The 17,393-nt window shown below is 34.2% G+C and overlaps 1 protein-coding gene across 2 annotated transcripts in view; it reads right to left on the bottom strand.

Annotated features, from left to right (window-relative positions):
* LOC105229671 (2-hydroxyacylsphingosine 1-beta-galactosyltransferase) overlaps window positions 1-17,393 on the bottom strand; it is a 36,560-nt gene that overhangs the window by 17,921 nt on the left and 1,246 nt on the right. The window contains exon 1 of one of the 2 annotated variants that reach the window (XM_049452068.1): window positions 15,624-15,739. The exons of the other annotated variant lie outside the window; for it this stretch is intronic. The gene's annotated coding sequence lies outside the window, so the exon portion shown is untranslated. Of the gene's footprint in view, window positions 1-15,623; window positions 15,740-17,393 lie in introns of those variants that run through there. 2 annotated transcript variants of the gene reach the window in all.

Below are 17,393 nucleotides of genomic sequence, written 5' to 3'. Positions count from 1 at the left end.
GGATTTGAGATAATTTTAAGCCGAAAATCTTGCTCACCTTCGGAGGTCCTCCTGGAAATAATCACCTACACTTTTAAAAATTATTTGCAGATTATTGAAGTGCACGATTTTCTGTCATCTGACTGCTAACAGCTTTACTACTCACTTTACTAGTCATCATTTTTTAGCAGCTTATAATTTCAAAAACTGCCTTTAATTTGCTGCCATTTCTCCTATAATTTATTTGCAAACGCTTATATGCAATATATAACAATTTGCTAACAATGAAGATTCATCGTTTTGAAGTTTTAAGCACATGACATCAGGCACAACAAGTCATTCGGCTAATAGCCAGGGCCTTTCAGCACAAGTTGCGCGCTTAAGTCTTTTGTTTTTTTGCTATTTTTTCTACAAAATAAAAATATATTCGCAGACGCTAAATTATATTTTTATAAGTGCATACATTTATTTATAATTTGTAAGTACTTTTGTGAAGCATGTGTTCTTCAAGCATGAAACCTGTATTATTGCTATGCCGCTTGTAGTGCTTTAAGTATAACGAGAGCGACGCAGAAAGGAAACGGAAATAGAGTGCATTTTAGAGTCGAATGACGTTTTAAAAACCATGAATGTTTGGTAAAAAATATGAAGATCACACATGCGCGACATTCAAATGATATTTACTAAACAACTGACTTTTTCTCGTCCAAAAAAGTCTAAAACCTGCAGGAAATCAGGAAATATACAATTTTGAAGGGGTATCCAGCGGAAAGTTAGATTTATTTGCAAAGCATTTACGTTTATAAATAGTAAACTCTAACTCTAAATTGATTTTTATTTCACCGATTCAAAGTCCAAAACGACGATTTTACATATCAGAATTGCTGTAACGCTCAAACAAAAAGAAAACGGACCAACTTATCAAATTAATGGCAAAGCCGAATATCAATGACATCAAGGTAATGATTTGTATTTTGTGGCATCAAAAGTACATGTTGTATTACAAGCTTCTAAAACTGGATGAAGCCATTGTTGGGAAATACTATCGACAGAACTCATGGAAATTGAAAAGAGCATTTGCTGAAAAAGACTCGGTATTTAAAATAGATTTTATGCATTCTTGGCAGCCAAGCCGTCTGAGTTCTTTTGGGATCCAATTCACAAAATTCCCAGAAAATGGGAAAATATTAAAACTTCAAATGAGCTAAATTTTGAAAAAATAAATTTTGTATGTTTGTTATCGAAAATCCATATTTAAACCGGCACTTTTTTATGATCTTGCCATTTCGTCTGCAACCTTTTCTTTCAACTTATGAAATCGAAGCATTTATTATGCGCCAATAAAAGATGAAATACGAAATTATTCCACTGAAACGAATTAATTTAATGCAACAATAAATTATGTGCCCAAATTGCTCTTAAAGCGACTGTAAAGCTTACCTTTTCATTGGAAAAAAGTATTTTTGGACAGTCATATATATACATACATGTACATATATACAAAATACTTATGTGAAACAATAAAAATATTTACATGAATAAACACTGTTGCATTATCCACTCTGCAATAACAGCACGTGCGCACATACAACCACATACACACATATACATATACACTCGAATACATACACACAAATGGACACATATAACTCTCATTTAGCCTGACTAAATTGCAATTAAACTTTAGTTATGGTGCCATGAGGTAACAGTCGGCAAACCAGTTGAAATAACAACAACAGCAACAACAACAACGGCGTGCAGCCTGCTCTGAACACCTTCACCAACAGCGAAATGCATTCACTTTAAAGAAAATAATGAAAGCACCACACAAAAACAACATTAAATTGCACCAATACTTGTGCATTCAACAGCGAAGCCATACATAACGGTAGTGCAGAGCAGAGCTACCGCCTTTAATGCCGCTCGCCAGCGCCGCAGCGTCTTGATCGGTGTGTTTATGTAACAGTAAGGCGCTGTGCGGCCACAATTGCATTTGCGCGGCTAAATAAAACAACAACAATAACAACGGCGACAACGAAAATGCAATGAAAGCCTTGCAATCGCGATATTTATTTGGAATTTGTGTTTCATTTTCCTTTTTTTACTTGTTTTTCGTTGCTTACTCACCTGCGGCGGCAGCGCCACACCAATGTTACGTTACGTATAGCCAGTGCCGTCACACAAGCTCGTGGCATGCCGCAATTAAATTACTCATAGCAGCAAACGGCAGCTGTCATTCGACTTTTTTCCTCTCCGCATCTTGAAATGATTATTTGCGGATATGTTGTTGCCATTTGACCAGTGTAAAAGTAAAAACAGTTAGGGGACGATAAGATCTGATTTTCTGCGTTTCTTCGTCGCTTCGTCGCTTCTTTCCCTCTTCTTCAGCAGTTTGAGCAAGTTTTTTGCCCAGTCAGCGAATGGTAAGGCTGTTTGCTGAGAAATGAAACGGATTTCTAAAAGTGATTTCAAAGTAAGAGCTGAGTTTGGAGAGCCTATTAAGTATATGTAGTTTATCCGTTTTCGAAATATCGATCAGAATTATTTTTCACGCCCTTTTCTCCTCAAAAAGCTGCAAACAACTTCCATATAAGCTGACCTATCAAAATCAAACTAAGATCTTTTTATACTCTCTTTACCTTTAATTTTCCCGCCAGGAGCCCAAAAACAGAATTTGAAGTAAATAAGAGACCTCACCAATGGAGCTAAGCAAGATTTGTCGGTATACCCACGAACTATTATTATTTTCAAACGGGATCCTTTTTGATTCGCCTTCGAAACGACTATTTCATATTCCTCAGCAGTGTTTCAAACCTATGTACTATTATAATTCAACACTTCGCCTTTGAGCAAAATCCGTTTTTTCGATAGCTATTGGAAATCCCATAACATATTATGTCAAGTTAATTTTTTTTTTATTCTTACAAAATTCAGAAAAAGTATCAATGTCCCCCATTTCACTGAAACTATAAAGACGCACGCCAAAAAGTGAAAAGCCGGTGTAAAGCTTCCAAAACTCAACATGAAAAAAATTTTGTTATCGTTTTTTGTATGTAAATAAGCGAACTGACAAAATTCGCCCCGAGCGTTTCTTCTCTAATTTATAATTATGAGTCAATAGCTGTTGTTGTTAGCTTGTTTCCAACACATATATGTCAAGGCCAATGCGTTGACCATCGGCGCTTAAGCAGCAGCATCAGCTGTGGGTCGCTGAACTTTCGACAAGACAAGGTGCTTCGTTTGATATCTAGCGCATGCAGACAAATTTGAATTTGTTTACGATATTTTTCCAAAAACAACAATAATAATCAATAATAATAATTATACAATATGTATAAGGTATTAAATATTCCACAATATGTCAATATATTGGGTAGTCTAAAAAGTCTTTTCGTATTTTGTCAGTAGACGTCGTTGAAGTTTGATTAGAAATACGAAAATACTTTTTCGACTGCCCAATAATAACCAATAACATTTATATAAAGTTCATTTCCCTTAATTTGTCGTTGGGTAACATTAGATCACAATTCCACTACTAGTTATTTTGAGTATATATGTATGCGCCTGTACATAGTATTTACTTTTTTCTTAACACAATGCAATATGTAATTTTTGAACAAGAAAACTCGAAATTGCATTAAACGACACCACAAAATGCAGGCAGACACGAAAGCGTACGAAAATAATAATATTAGCTTAATATACTGTTATTACATGAACATACAACACATAGACGTATATATACCCACACTTGTTGCATTTGTAATGTTACATATTCGCTGTTCATTAAGGAAATTATGACAAAGAATTACAAAACAATATTTGTTGTATATTATTGTTTCATTGCTCATTAGGCCACAGCGACTTTGGTTGAAGTTTAGTAATTTCTGGAAAAAAAATTACTATACGATAATAGTAATACTATAATACGAACAAATGAAGAAATTACTGCAGAAAGTCTAGTCGCAAAGGCAAAACGCTGCTTATTTCAAGTATGAGAAAGCGAAGACGAGCAAATCTCTCTCTTGATTGCTCCGAAAGTAAGAACTCCTGAAGTTCCCAACTAGCTACAACTCTCCAAGGAGAGGTTACGTGTATACGGGAGTCAAACGTTTCATTGGGTTAGTTGTCGTCAGTCAGTTATGGATTTGATTATTAACAAATTTATTTTATTTGTTTTTTTTCATTTATAATTAAATTTTATACAATTTTATTCCAGCTCATTTATAAATGTACTATTCATATTTAAATAAAGTGCATATAAATTTTATAACTTATTAGTTTTTGAAATAATATTTTTAATATATTTCCCAAATTTTTTTTATTGTTACAATTATTTGACTCCAAAAAAATTTATTAAAATTTATTTTTTTCAAAAATATATTTCTTTTAAATTTTTAATTTTTTTTGTTTAAAAAAAAATTTAGTTCTATTTTATTATATATAAAATTAAGGATTTTTAATTCATTCATTCCATTTTTACTCAAAAAAATTTATTTAATTTTTTTTAATATTACATTAATAATTTTTATTTAAATTTTTGGACTAAGAAACATTTTTTAATTTAATTTAGAATTTGTATTAAATTTTTTTTACTTCAAAAATATTGGCCAAGTGAAGCAGTGCAACTCGGATGCGCCTTTTGGAAAACTAAAATTTTTTGGTACTCAAGAACGATTTCAGCAAATGGCCACAGAAGGAATGCATACTAAAGAAGTCAACAGCATTCTAAAAGACAAGATAAGTCAGACCGATAGCTCAAGAGAATAATAATAATAAGAGAAATACAAGCTAAGCCCTTGGTACCATAAATAAGTATAATCGGAACGATCTGACGATCAGAATCGATGACAATTTGCCATCATCACCCAAACAGCGGAATTTGAAATTGACACAATATTCCAGTGACGATATTTTCACGCAGTTTCTTAATTAAATGGCAGACAGTCCACTAATGGAGTTAATTAGCAATGTTTGTTTGAAACGGCAAGCACTAGAATTAAGCATTTCAGACAGTCCTCTAATTGAGTCGGTTAACGATATACTATGGAATAATTTAAGAGCGGTTTGGTATGACTTAAAAGCACTAAAATAATAATAAATTTGAGAGGTATATACTGATCTGTCCACCTATTATTAAAAATCCCCTTTGTATGAAATTATGTAAAATACCTCAACATAATTATAGTTTTATGGCTTATAATGTAAGCAAGAGATAAAATTCGGTCGCACCGAAGCTATAATACCCTTCACAGGTCAAATTATAGCATAAAAGAGTATAAAAGGTCTGTGTCTAGACTTTGATCGATCAGTTTGTATGGCATCTATACATACATATGTTACAGATATCCGATATTGGTTCAGTTACTAGTGTATAGCTTTTTGGGGACAAAAGACGTAAGAATGTACACGAACACCATGGAGAGTCGGTTCGGTTGTTACGTCGAAATTTGTGCAAGAACTGAAGCCGCTCGACCTTCCCAACCGACATCGCTTCGCTCTATGGGCTCTTGAAAAGTTCCAAGAAGATGCGGAGTTTGTCGAACGAAATTTTGTTCAACGAAAAGGCTCGTTTCTGAATCGAAAATTGAACTCAACGGATGGATCATCTGAGATATAGCCGAGGTCAAAATTTGAAAGAGATAATCTTCAAAAACTAAATGCCAAATAATGTTCTTTCGAATGATAGTAAAATTTGAAGTTACTGTGTTTCTCTTTAAGAGTAATGTAGGGAATCTCGAAATGGTTCACACTTTCTACGATCTGCGAGGTTTCCTTCTCGGTGTTACAAACTTAGTGGCATACAAAATATACCCTGTTCAGGGTATAACATCCAGATGATCACGGAAATATTAAGAACAGATACAAGTGTAACTCTTAATGAGTTCGGTAGGCATTTAACGACGCATCAAACCAGTTTAACCAGGGATTTGCGAAATTCATACGAAAGAAATATTCCAAATGGCAAACGCCATAAATTAAGCTACATATTTACATATCCACAATGTTGCTTTTGTGCCACAGTTTGTCTGAAATTATGCCGACCACTCATGCATATTTAACATTGACAGTGAAAGTACAAGTGAGTTAGCGTGTGTTGGTGTGCGTGTGTGTGGTCATACATAAATGTGTTAATGTGCGAATACGTGTGCGTGTGTTGCGACATAAGACGCGGCGGCCGCGATGACGACGTGTTGTTCCAGTTTTAGTTGCCGTTTTACTAAATATTTATTGTGTTTTTGTTGTTGTTGTTGCTTTTTGCTATTGTTTTTACTCTTTAGTTCCTCCTGCTACACAGCCAATGAATGTCAATTTCGCCATCGAACGCTTGAACGCCAAAGTGGCCAAGAGCGCTTGCATATACACACACATATATATACATACATACATGTGTATTTGTGCAAAAACATATAAGCGCTTTATAAGCAGCGATTACATGAATTTTCATAAATTTTAAATAAGCGCTAAATATTCCAATTCATTAAAAATACAGTTACCTCATCGCTCGACATTATTTGAAAAGCAAGGTTCAAGCTTACGACCACATATATGTATTTGATCATAATATATATGAAGAAAAAAATTAAAAAAAAAAAAACCGTTCGTATTGAATTTCGCTGCGCGATCAGCTGATTTGTCTAGCCGGTGAATGACTTTAGCAGCCGAGCGGCATACGCTTGCGCAGCGCCAATAATTACCGCATCACTTGAATGCTCTCCGCAGACGTCACTTTGTTGGCAGTTGTTATTGTTGTAACGTTTTACTTTTTTCCAGTTTTTTTGCACAACTCTTTTGCGCCAATTTCGCGTGGACGCTATAAAATTTATTTTAACATTTCCATTTATAATCTTTTTGCTCTCTTTCTCTCTCTCGCTGGCTCGCTGCTCTTTTGGCTTGTACATTTGCATAACGGTGACATCGTAGCCAGCGCCGTTGCTGACTTTGTCACTTTTGGCTTCGCCGTTTTTGCATTTTCCGCCTTTTTCTTCAGCAGCGGCCCAAAATTGTTATGTGTTGTTGTTGTTATTATTATTTTTTACCCATGTATACATAGTAGCTTTGCATACAAGTATGTACTGCTTTGTATATATGTACTTACATATATGTATGTATGTATATAAGGCTTGCTCTTTTGGCCTGTAGCTTGTAACACCACTGTATATGTCGCTGCGCAGGCGCAGATTGCCAAAAAAATTCGACGTTCAGTCAAACATCACATTTAAATTTGCGCTTAAATGTTAAGTGAAAAGAAATTTAAGCGCAAAAATGTCGGCAGTGCACACATACAAAAATTGTTGTTGTTGTCAGCTGTAACTCCATGGTTGACAAAAAAACTTTCTATGTTAATTTTTTCGTGAATACCTTCTTTGTTCGTCGAGGCGAAACGCAGCCACTGAAGACTTTTCAATTTTAATTGTTTGCCAATCGGCAGTGCAGTCCAACTTAGGAGATTCGAACGCTTCGCAATCGGGTAGAACCACAGGCATCTCGCTATATATGTTGCAAAAAATAATATTTACAAATTTAGGAATAATTATAGTACAGTATATTGTAGTAGCTCACATGCATATACCATACATGCTGCTGGATCACACAAAGTGTGCAGAATCTCCCAAGACAAATCAAATATTTGTAATCCAAAGGACCTAAATTTTTGCTCGTCCAAAAGCTATTACGAGGATGGAGTCATGTGTAGAAGTTCACGCAAGTGAGTAAAGTTCTCTGATCGCCATTCACTTGGGGACTTATTTTTCAAATATCTCACGACTTCCTATCTTAAACCAAGTGTCCTCTGGGTAGCCAAAAATATCCGTTTAAAGTCGAGCTAAAAAGAGAAGGCGAATAATCCCTTCCCAGGGTGGTGCGCTGGGTTCGGAACCCGCCACATAAAAAAACACCCCCAATGAAAAATTACCAACAGCCTCGGATGAGACACCCCCCTTTTGATGACGACCATGGCAAATGCATTAAGGATTACGATTTACGGGCATGCATTTGGAATGTCCATTACCTTAATTGGGAAGGTGCACCGCCCAGCAGGTTGATGTCCTAATAAGAGTAATGGCTGACATCATCGCCGTACAAAAAGTGCGATAGACGGGACGAGGAGTGATACGAGTACGTCTTTGTGGAAATTAGTAAGATGGCCATATAAAGGCAAATTGGGTGGATGTCTTCTGTGAGCTCCTATGAGAGCTGCCGCCACTACAATAACACAATCATGCTTAGATGAGGCTGATCGACTTTGCCGGTGCCCAAAATATGGTTATCTGTAGTCCTAAATTCATGAAACTACCTGACTGTCTCCGGATCGAGGTCCTAACATCGCTCCGAGGTGCTAACATTGTTTCGGACCACTATCTTGTTGCAGCGAAGATATGCACCCGTCTCTGTGGAGCAAAAAACGCACACAAACAAGGACAATGAAGGTTCAACGTCGAAAAGCTGCACTCACAACAGACAGCTGACGATTTTCTATTCGACTTGCACTCCTGCTCTCTGAAAGCACTCGTCAACAAATCGGTATAAGGAAACTATAGAATGGCTTTTCAAGCTCCTTACATACAGCTGCTGGTTTTAGGAAATGCAAAAGAACAACTGGTACGATTAGGATAATCGTGTCACAGTGAAGAAAAATCAGACTGACAACCTCTCAATGTTGCAATCGACCGCGACACGTACAAGATGAGATAGATGTTGAGAGTTAAAGAAGGAAGCGAGGCGCATTTGCAGACAAAAACAGAGAGAGACCGAAATTTATGAATACGAAGAGCTTGACAAGCTGGCCGACAGGGATAAAAATTCCACGAATTCGACGACTAACAGAAGGTTTCAAGACCGGAGCATACTCTTGTAGAACCTCCAGAAGTGATCTATTAATCGATGCCCAGAGCATACTAAAGTTATGGAGGGAAAACTTCTCCAGCCTGCTGAATATCAGTAGAAGAACCACACCAGGAGATGGTGAACCCGATTCCCCAATCGATAACAATAAAGCAAACGTTCCATTGCCCGACTATGAAGAACCTCGAATAGCAATTACACGTCTGAAGAACAACAAAGCGGCGGAGGCTGATGGATTGCCGACCAAGCTATCCCAAGGTAAATTTTTCATCTTTTTACCAGCTCAGCTTAAACCCGTTAAAATCAAGCCAGCAAACCAAGCAACAATATAGATTTACACAAGACAGAGTTCACACGCGAAATTGTTTGGCGCTCAACTTTGTATAATAGGTTGTTGACGTGGGGACGGAAAGGTAGAAGGACCGTGTCACTGGAGCTTGGCTGACTGGCAACAGTTTGCTGCTATGCAATTCGACAATCCTTGTCATTTTGAAATGAAAGCCTTGAATTTTTAACCAAAATAGTCTTAGATGTGTCATCTGGCCCATTGAAGAAATATAAAACGGACGAGATATTCTTTTTGTAAAAAACGTGAAGGTTATTAATGGAAGCAACACACAAGCTTCAGAGTAAGTTGGATAGCAAAAGAAGTAATTAATGTATTGAGAGCGCAACTCTCATTTGAAGGATAGGTCATTGCACTCATGATCAGGAAATGTTTAAAATTTTGGAATTTTTGTTAAGAACTGAACTTTCATTATAGCCGATTTCAGTTCGCCGATGAGCGTACAACATTTAAGTTCCTATTATTAGCGATATTCGCAAGACGCACTTCAGAAGTACGAGGAGAACCCAATTATCTGCACCAAAAATGTAAAATGTGAGGTAATGAAAAGGAACTTATTCCAATATCTTGAAAGAGACCCATACTGGATTGTTTGTCACTTAAAAGAGGTTACAACACAAAGAGAACCGCGAACACTGGCTTTCAATACTTCTTTCTGATTGACGCCTAGTAACACAAACGACTGTAGTCTAGTGCACTGAACATCTCTTACATAATTTGACTAATCGACTTCAACTACTGTAACATAGCTCTCTTCTAGTCGGTCTTTCTGACACAGATTATAGTTGTGCTTCTTCTCCCTTAATGAAATTAACTCAATTGGTAGGAGCTTGTGGGTAAGATGACCCATCACATATCTATAGCGGGAAGTCTCACAACTACAAACAAAACTCTTACTAATTTCTCATTAACAACATAATATATTTAACAACCTCATATCATTTTGTGATTTTGTAACCTTTTTCCAAATTTCTTATATTTTTATTGACCTTCGAAGACATTTGCCCTCAATATTGAACAGATAAACAATATTTTCTTCTTGTTTTCTTGGTAATATTTTGTTTAGGGCGTGAGAGTTAAGCGCACTAGTCATGTAATGACATGTACAAACATACTTATAACATAAGAATATGTATGTACGTACATGTGTTTGCTTTTATTTTTGTTTATCATGTTTTGTTTTTGTTAATTTGAGCAATTGCCTTCCACTGACAATGAATTTTATTTGCATGTCACACGAAATCTAATCAATTTATCAAAATCGTTTAACAAATGTTATGCGCCCTAAGTGACTTATAACAATGCAACGGTAAATGAAAACAAAAAAACTAACAACAAAGAGAAACAATTAAATTGCGGAATCAAGTGATGCCATGAACAGCAAAAGCATTGAAATGCAAAAAGGAAGTGCAAATTCCATAAAAAGCGACATCGTGTAAGAGACAGCATAGGCACACACACCTATACTCACACATGCATACACACACACAAATATTAATGAGTGTAGAAGCAGTGAATAGTCGAGTGAAGCAAGCAGTTGAATGAAATTGGCAACAAAACCCAAAGAAATGAGAATTTTATGCGCAAAACTACGCAAATGCACAACAACAAAACACAAGTACAATATAAAAAGCAAAATACATACTTATATTCACAATATAACAGTATCATTAGCGTTTGTTTGGCGCGCTTCGCAAGCCTTTGGCATAGAGATGAGTTATTATTGTACAACAACAACATGCATGCGCAAACAATGTCGACAATCAATAACGTGTGTATAGTTATAGCGACACAAGACACAACAACAACAACTGTAATATGCTGTTAGATGTTGTTGCATGTGCAAAAATGTTTATGCATTCCTTGTTTGACAACAAAATGTTGTGGATTTACACACATAACCACTTCCAATGTGTGTGTATGCGTACGTGTGTGAATGTATGAAGGCTGCAGGTGTGGTAATAGCCGCATCAATATTTCTATTTGTAACTCTTAACTTTTTATATGTTTAATTATATTTTTGGTTGTCAAAAAACTTTAGAAGGCAAGTTATGTGTTGATGGGGTGTCCATAATATTTCGAAATGTTTATGGTTGACGGCATTAGTTTGTCGGCGTATTTAGCAAGTAAAATTTGACAACGAAAATGGTAAAATTGTAAATATTAATATTAGCCAGAAACAAAGCTTAGAAGATTATTAGTGGAAATTATGAAAATTAAAAATAAATTAAAGTTAAAGAAAAAATTAAAGTTAAAACTTAAATTTTAATAAAAATTAAATTTAAATTAAGAATTGAATTAATTTTAAATTATAAATAAAATTACAATTAATAAATAAAATAAAATTATAATTAAAATAATTAATAAAATTTAGAATAAAATTAAAGTTAATACAAATTTGCATTAAAATTAAAATTTTGTAAAGAAAAAAATTAAAAAAAAATTAAAGTTATAAAACTAAAATTGAATTCAAATTTCAATTAAAATAAAAACAAAATTCAAACTAAAATTTTAAAATTAAGAATGAAATTAAAATTTAAAATTAATTTTCTCCTGCCGTACTTTGGGATCAGCACCCGGTTGCAATGCAACTCCTCATTCAACTGACAAAGGATCGATTCTTTCTGCATTCGGATTTTAATCACAATCAGAACGATACTCCCCGAGGGACCAGTCTACATAAGCAAGCTGAAGGGAACTCCAATGGTTCCTGTTCTCCGTGGTAGCAGAGTTAAGTCTCCCGTTAGACCTCGAAGCCGAAACTACTACTATTTGCGCTTCCACACTGCTCTGACTATTGTCCAGTGGTTGGATCCCACTCGAACATTTCACACACACACCATTTACGCAAGAAGTTAACACTAATACGACCCCAATTGTTCAGCATTCCGATTAGTGGAGATCACAACGCTAACATCTAAACGTCCATCAGCCCCCATTACCATCCAAATCCCTAATGTCCGAGTACATCAGGCATTCTGCAATAAAATTCTTGACCCGCACCTCATACAAACAACCCAACATATCAGATAGGTGCCTCTGGTGCAATAATGAATTCAGAGACTCATGCCCCATAAGCAGAAAAGCCAACCTCAGACCAAATCTAATGTCTAGGTTACCCTCAACAAACCCAACGCCCCGGATGTACTCACAAGTCATCCGATCCTTCGGGCTATTGTCCCAACGGCCTTGCTACCTACACCTTACCCTATCATCTAGAAGCCTCTTGTGCTCTAGATTTCCCTCTCTCTCCACGTCATCGTCGGAAATCCAATCATTCCGCAGCAATGACACACTCAAGCCTCTTCTTAGCCTGAATGCAGCAACAGGCTGTATGACAATCAGTTAGGGGTGCAGCTAACACTCCATGCAAACATGCAAGCATAATACAACGGCATCAAGAGGAGTTTTCCGCAACACTTTATAAGTGGCACAGGCCACAAGCAATCACTCTGCAAACTGTGTCGTACTACGCCTACGAATGGCGCGACTGTAAGCACATGTGTGGAGTGAAACATCTTATTTCACTCATGGTCCGCCCAATGTATTTGTTTTACGTCACATACCCGTTCATCCGGACAGTCGGTGGAAGAACCGGCGACAATCTGTCTTCCCGCACCTAAACGCCAAGTATTTGCTATTTGTAAAAATTGTCCTCCCACACGCTCTAACTCAGACCGCAAGCCCTACATTTACAGTGGGGCCCGATCTGCCCAAGCAGAGAGTCCATCATGAGATTCCAAATACCAAATACCGCAGATGGATCTCTGTGGGCAGCCATGAACCGTTCCGATCTCCAGACTCCCATTCATGCCGACAAATAAGTGCTTTCTGTCCGAAAATTAGCTTCGCCAAAGAGTATTTTCCGGACAGCCAAGCTTCTCTAGTCATTGGAGCACTCGACCCCAGCTTAGGTAGTGAAACGCCACTTGAAGTCAACAAATATGCCAAGAACATATTTGTTGACATTCTCCCTAACAACATTCTGAACATCAAACCATACATCCTCTACACCGTGCTCTTTCCTCAACCCATACTGCTATCCGACCACATAAACCACGTAAGCTTCTGAAGCCGTTCCATTACTCTTTCCAGCACTTTTTCAAGTACTTGAAGGAGACTGATGCTTCGATAAGTACGAGGATCACTCTTGACCTTATCAGGGGACTTCAGGAGAAGACAAATCCTAACACTTTTTCACTCGAGTGAAAAATATTCCTCCCAGACGTACTTCCACAAGCTTTTACACAACTCTCCGTTCAAACCATCGAAACCTAGGGACCTCCTCCAACTCTCCATCATCTAATGGAGGGACAGGTACCTCTCGTGCTCACTCGCCTCGTTCACAATGTGGATACTATTAGCCACCACCCATTCGTTTAACCTCACCGCGACTGTGGCTTTGATACCCAGACGTGTGCCGGGACACCTTACTAAACCACATGGAGTAATTTTTGTATGACAGAAATAAATTTCGTCACACATTTTAATAAACAAAATATAGGCAGTCAAAACACTAAACAATCATTAAACTCCATTCATAAAAAATTGCCATCCACCTTCTTTAAACTCGCTTTCAATTGTTGACTTAAGTACCGCTATTTTGCGTTTACAGCTCAACTGTACTTGAGCGTTGTAATTGTAGTTGATGAAGTCTTTCGGCAATTAGCCGTTGCTTTGTGCCTGTTCGTCAGAGCGATAAAAGCGACAGTTCACCGCCCTGCGACATTAACGCCTCTGACCTTGACTACAATTGGCCAAACGAGACCGATGATGATGATGATACCACACCGTTGTCAATGAGATGCGCATTTGAAACGAAATCAGGTTTCTTTGAGACAAATTAGATGAAATTTATTTTTGTAAGGCGATTTGCGGCTGTTGAATAGTTTGATGATGGATTTGTGACAGTGAGTTTGTAGTTCAACGGAGGTCGCTGTGAACACTAACTATATAAAACTTACTACATATGTAATCTGCAAGTGTGTATGTATGTAAGCATATGTTGGTGTGGAGTATGGGTTATATAACTTTCAAAATATTTATTTTTTTCAGGGTTTGAGTATATATTTAGGTTCATTATTTCGAAAATTTTCATATATACAAGTTTGAAATATTTTTTAAATACATATATTTTTAATATATTTGTAAATGAAACTCATAAAATTAAAAAAAATTTTAAATCAATAAGATGTCCAAAAAGAGGCATTAAATAAAATTTGAATATTTTTAAATCAAAAAATCTTCAAAAATGTACATTAAATTAAATTAATTAAAATTTAAATATTTTTCCAATCAAAAAATGTCTAAAAATGGCATATTCCATGCCAAAATTAATTTCCGACCTTAACTCTCGACAGACATTCGTTACAAAAGTTTTAATGAAAAATTCTTTTCATAAGCATATTTCCTTATAATTAAATTAAACTGATTAAATTGCATGTTTTTGTTATTTTTGCTAACTGAAAATGCTTTTCCATCAACGCATCACTTCATTGTAATCATTCTCTTTAAATAATCACGTATTCGGCTGGGTTCAGTAGACGACCTTGCTTGCTTACAACTGTCAGTTCCTCATTAAAAAATATTCCTATCTAGCCATTTTGCCAATTTATAAACTGCTTTTGGCGATAGCCGCCCGAACAGGTTGAGGTTATGAATATACTAAAGGAAAACTGAAACAAGTTCGCTTCTTAAGTCTTTTATTATCGCCCTTTATAGCCCTTTATAGCGAGTTTAATACAGAGCTGTGTGACAGCACATGTTGTTGTACAAATTTTCCATGATTTTAAGCAACTTCGAGCTATTTTCTGTAAAGTCGGCAGTGTAAGAATATGCAGGGCTTGTGCAAAATTGAGTGCGAAAATTGCAAAAAGGAAAATTGGTGCGAAATTTACAGAGTTTCAGACCGAAAATTATTTTTTTGTCTTCAAGCGTGTTTTATTAACAATTTTAGCACATTTTAGTCTTAGTACTTCTTTGCCCACATCACCAACCTATAATTAACCACTTGCAGCGACGCAGCGAATGTCACACGGCACTGTGCCTGCGATTTCTCGCATTTTGCAACATTGCAAGTGGAAGTTAAGCGCGCTGGTACTGCCACTTACAAGAGTGCCAATTTCGCAGTTGACCAACGTCATTTAATAGCTATCCGCGCGCGTCATGCGAGCGGCGCGGCGCGCTCCCGCTTAGTGGGTCACACATGCACGGCGCTATCGATTTGGAAAATGTAAATCTGGTTTACAAAGTGTTTTCCATTTTTTTCGATTTCGGTTTCGGTTTTTGCGTGTTTCACTTTTGGGCTTTGGTCAGTCACATGCACCAATATAATGCTGGTAATTAAGTAATTGAATTGAATTCGCTGGAACTTGTGTGCAGGCAAACTTGATTTTTATGCGGAGGAAAAATGTGTGTGCGTGTGTGTACAATACATTTACACCTACTTGCGTACATATAGAAAAATAAAAAATCTTATTTTATTTGGAAAACAACAATTGCATTAGTGTGGTATTGCAATTGTGTGTAGTAACCCAGTTGCAGTTGTAATTTTAGTTTTGACGCTACAACGTGACTAAACCAAATTTGTTAAATAAACCGCTTACTTTTTACAAAAAAAAAAAGCATTTGGTTGAAAATGCGAAAATAGTGATACAAACTCACATTTTGAAAAAAAAAGTTGTTGTGAAAGAGAAAAATTATTTTTTTATACATCCTTCTTTTGAAAATAATTGAAAAAATAAAATAAAAAAAATATTTTCATAATTTAATTTTTTTATAAAAGTAACTTTTTATTTTCAAATCAGTTAAAAAAATTTAAAAAATGTTGGAATGGCTTAGTAAATAAATCATTTTCCTGAGTTACAAAAAAAATATTATTTAGATAAATGACTGTATTTTATTTTAGTAAGTTAAATTTAATATAATTTTTAATTAATTAATTCAATTAAATAGAACAAAATACAATAAATAAAATAAATTAAAACATAAGATAAAAGAATAAATGAAAATAATATCATAACTTATTTTTTTATTTTATTTTATTTTATTCATTTTAATTAATTTATTTTATTTTGTTCTATTTAATGAAAATAATGTAATAATTTTTTTTATTACCTATATATACTTTTTTTAATTTTTAATTTAATTTTCTTCTATTTAATTTAATTAATTAATAGTTATTTAATTATTATTTTTTAATTAAATTAAATCTATTTATATTATTTTCTTCAACTAATTTTAATTTTTATTATAATTGGTGGTCAAATAATTAAATATAGTTTAATTTTTGAATAATTGACATTATTTTGTTAAAAAAAAATGTAATTAAATTTATTTACTTTAATTTGATTTTATTTTATTTTAATAATTTTCAGTTTTGGTTTTACTTTTTTCCACTTAAATTAAGTTTTTTAATTTCATTTTATTTTATTTTCATTAAATAAAAATAATTTCTTAATAAAAATGTGTATCAATAAATTGAATTTATTAAAATTAGCAATGAAACAACTTGATTTAATTTAATTTTGAATTATTATTTTTTTAATTTTTATGTTTTTATTAAATTAATTTAGCTTATTTGTTTTTTTTTAATTTCTTTTTTAATATTATGTTATTTTTATTTAATTGAAATAACTTTTTTAAAAGCATTGTTAGTCCATTTAATTGAATTTTAAACCAGTTGAAAGTATTTTATTTTAGATTTTTTGATATAATTTTATTAATTTCATTAATTTTAATTTTATTTTAATTATTTATATTTTTTTTAGTTTTGATAAACTTATTTTTATTATTAAACTTAATTAAATATTATTTAATTTATATATTTTTATTTTACTTTCTTTATGTTTTATGTTATTTATTATAAATTCGTTAAATTAAAAAAAAAAATTATGAAAATTGGCAATGAAATAATTCAATATAATTTAATTTTCAATCCCTTGACATTATTTTTTTCTCATTTCTTTCTTTTTTATTCAAATTTTTTTATTTTACTCCAAATTTTCTCATCGATTTATTTTGGTTTGATTTTAATTTTTTTAAATTTTATTTTTTGTTTTTTTTTTTACTTAAATTTTTGTTTATCAAAAAATTAAATTTTATTTTAAATAATACAATTTTTTTAATGTAACTATTTTTTTAGTTTTTTTTACTTTTTTGATTACAAGGTAATTCCATTTAATTTAATTTTTGAATAATTTGGCATTATTTTATTTTAAATTTG

The sequence above is a fragment of the Bactrocera dorsalis genome, chromosome 3 (assembly GCF_023373825.1).
Source record: "Bactrocera dorsalis isolate Fly_Bdor chromosome 3, ASM2337382v1, whole genome shotgun sequence".
Lineage (NCBI taxonomy): Eukaryota > Metazoa > Arthropoda > Insecta > Diptera > Tephritidae > Bactrocera > Bactrocera dorsalis.
The sequence above is the reverse complement of the archived record's forward strand: the minus strand, read 5'-3'. Positions and strand labels throughout refer to the sequence as shown.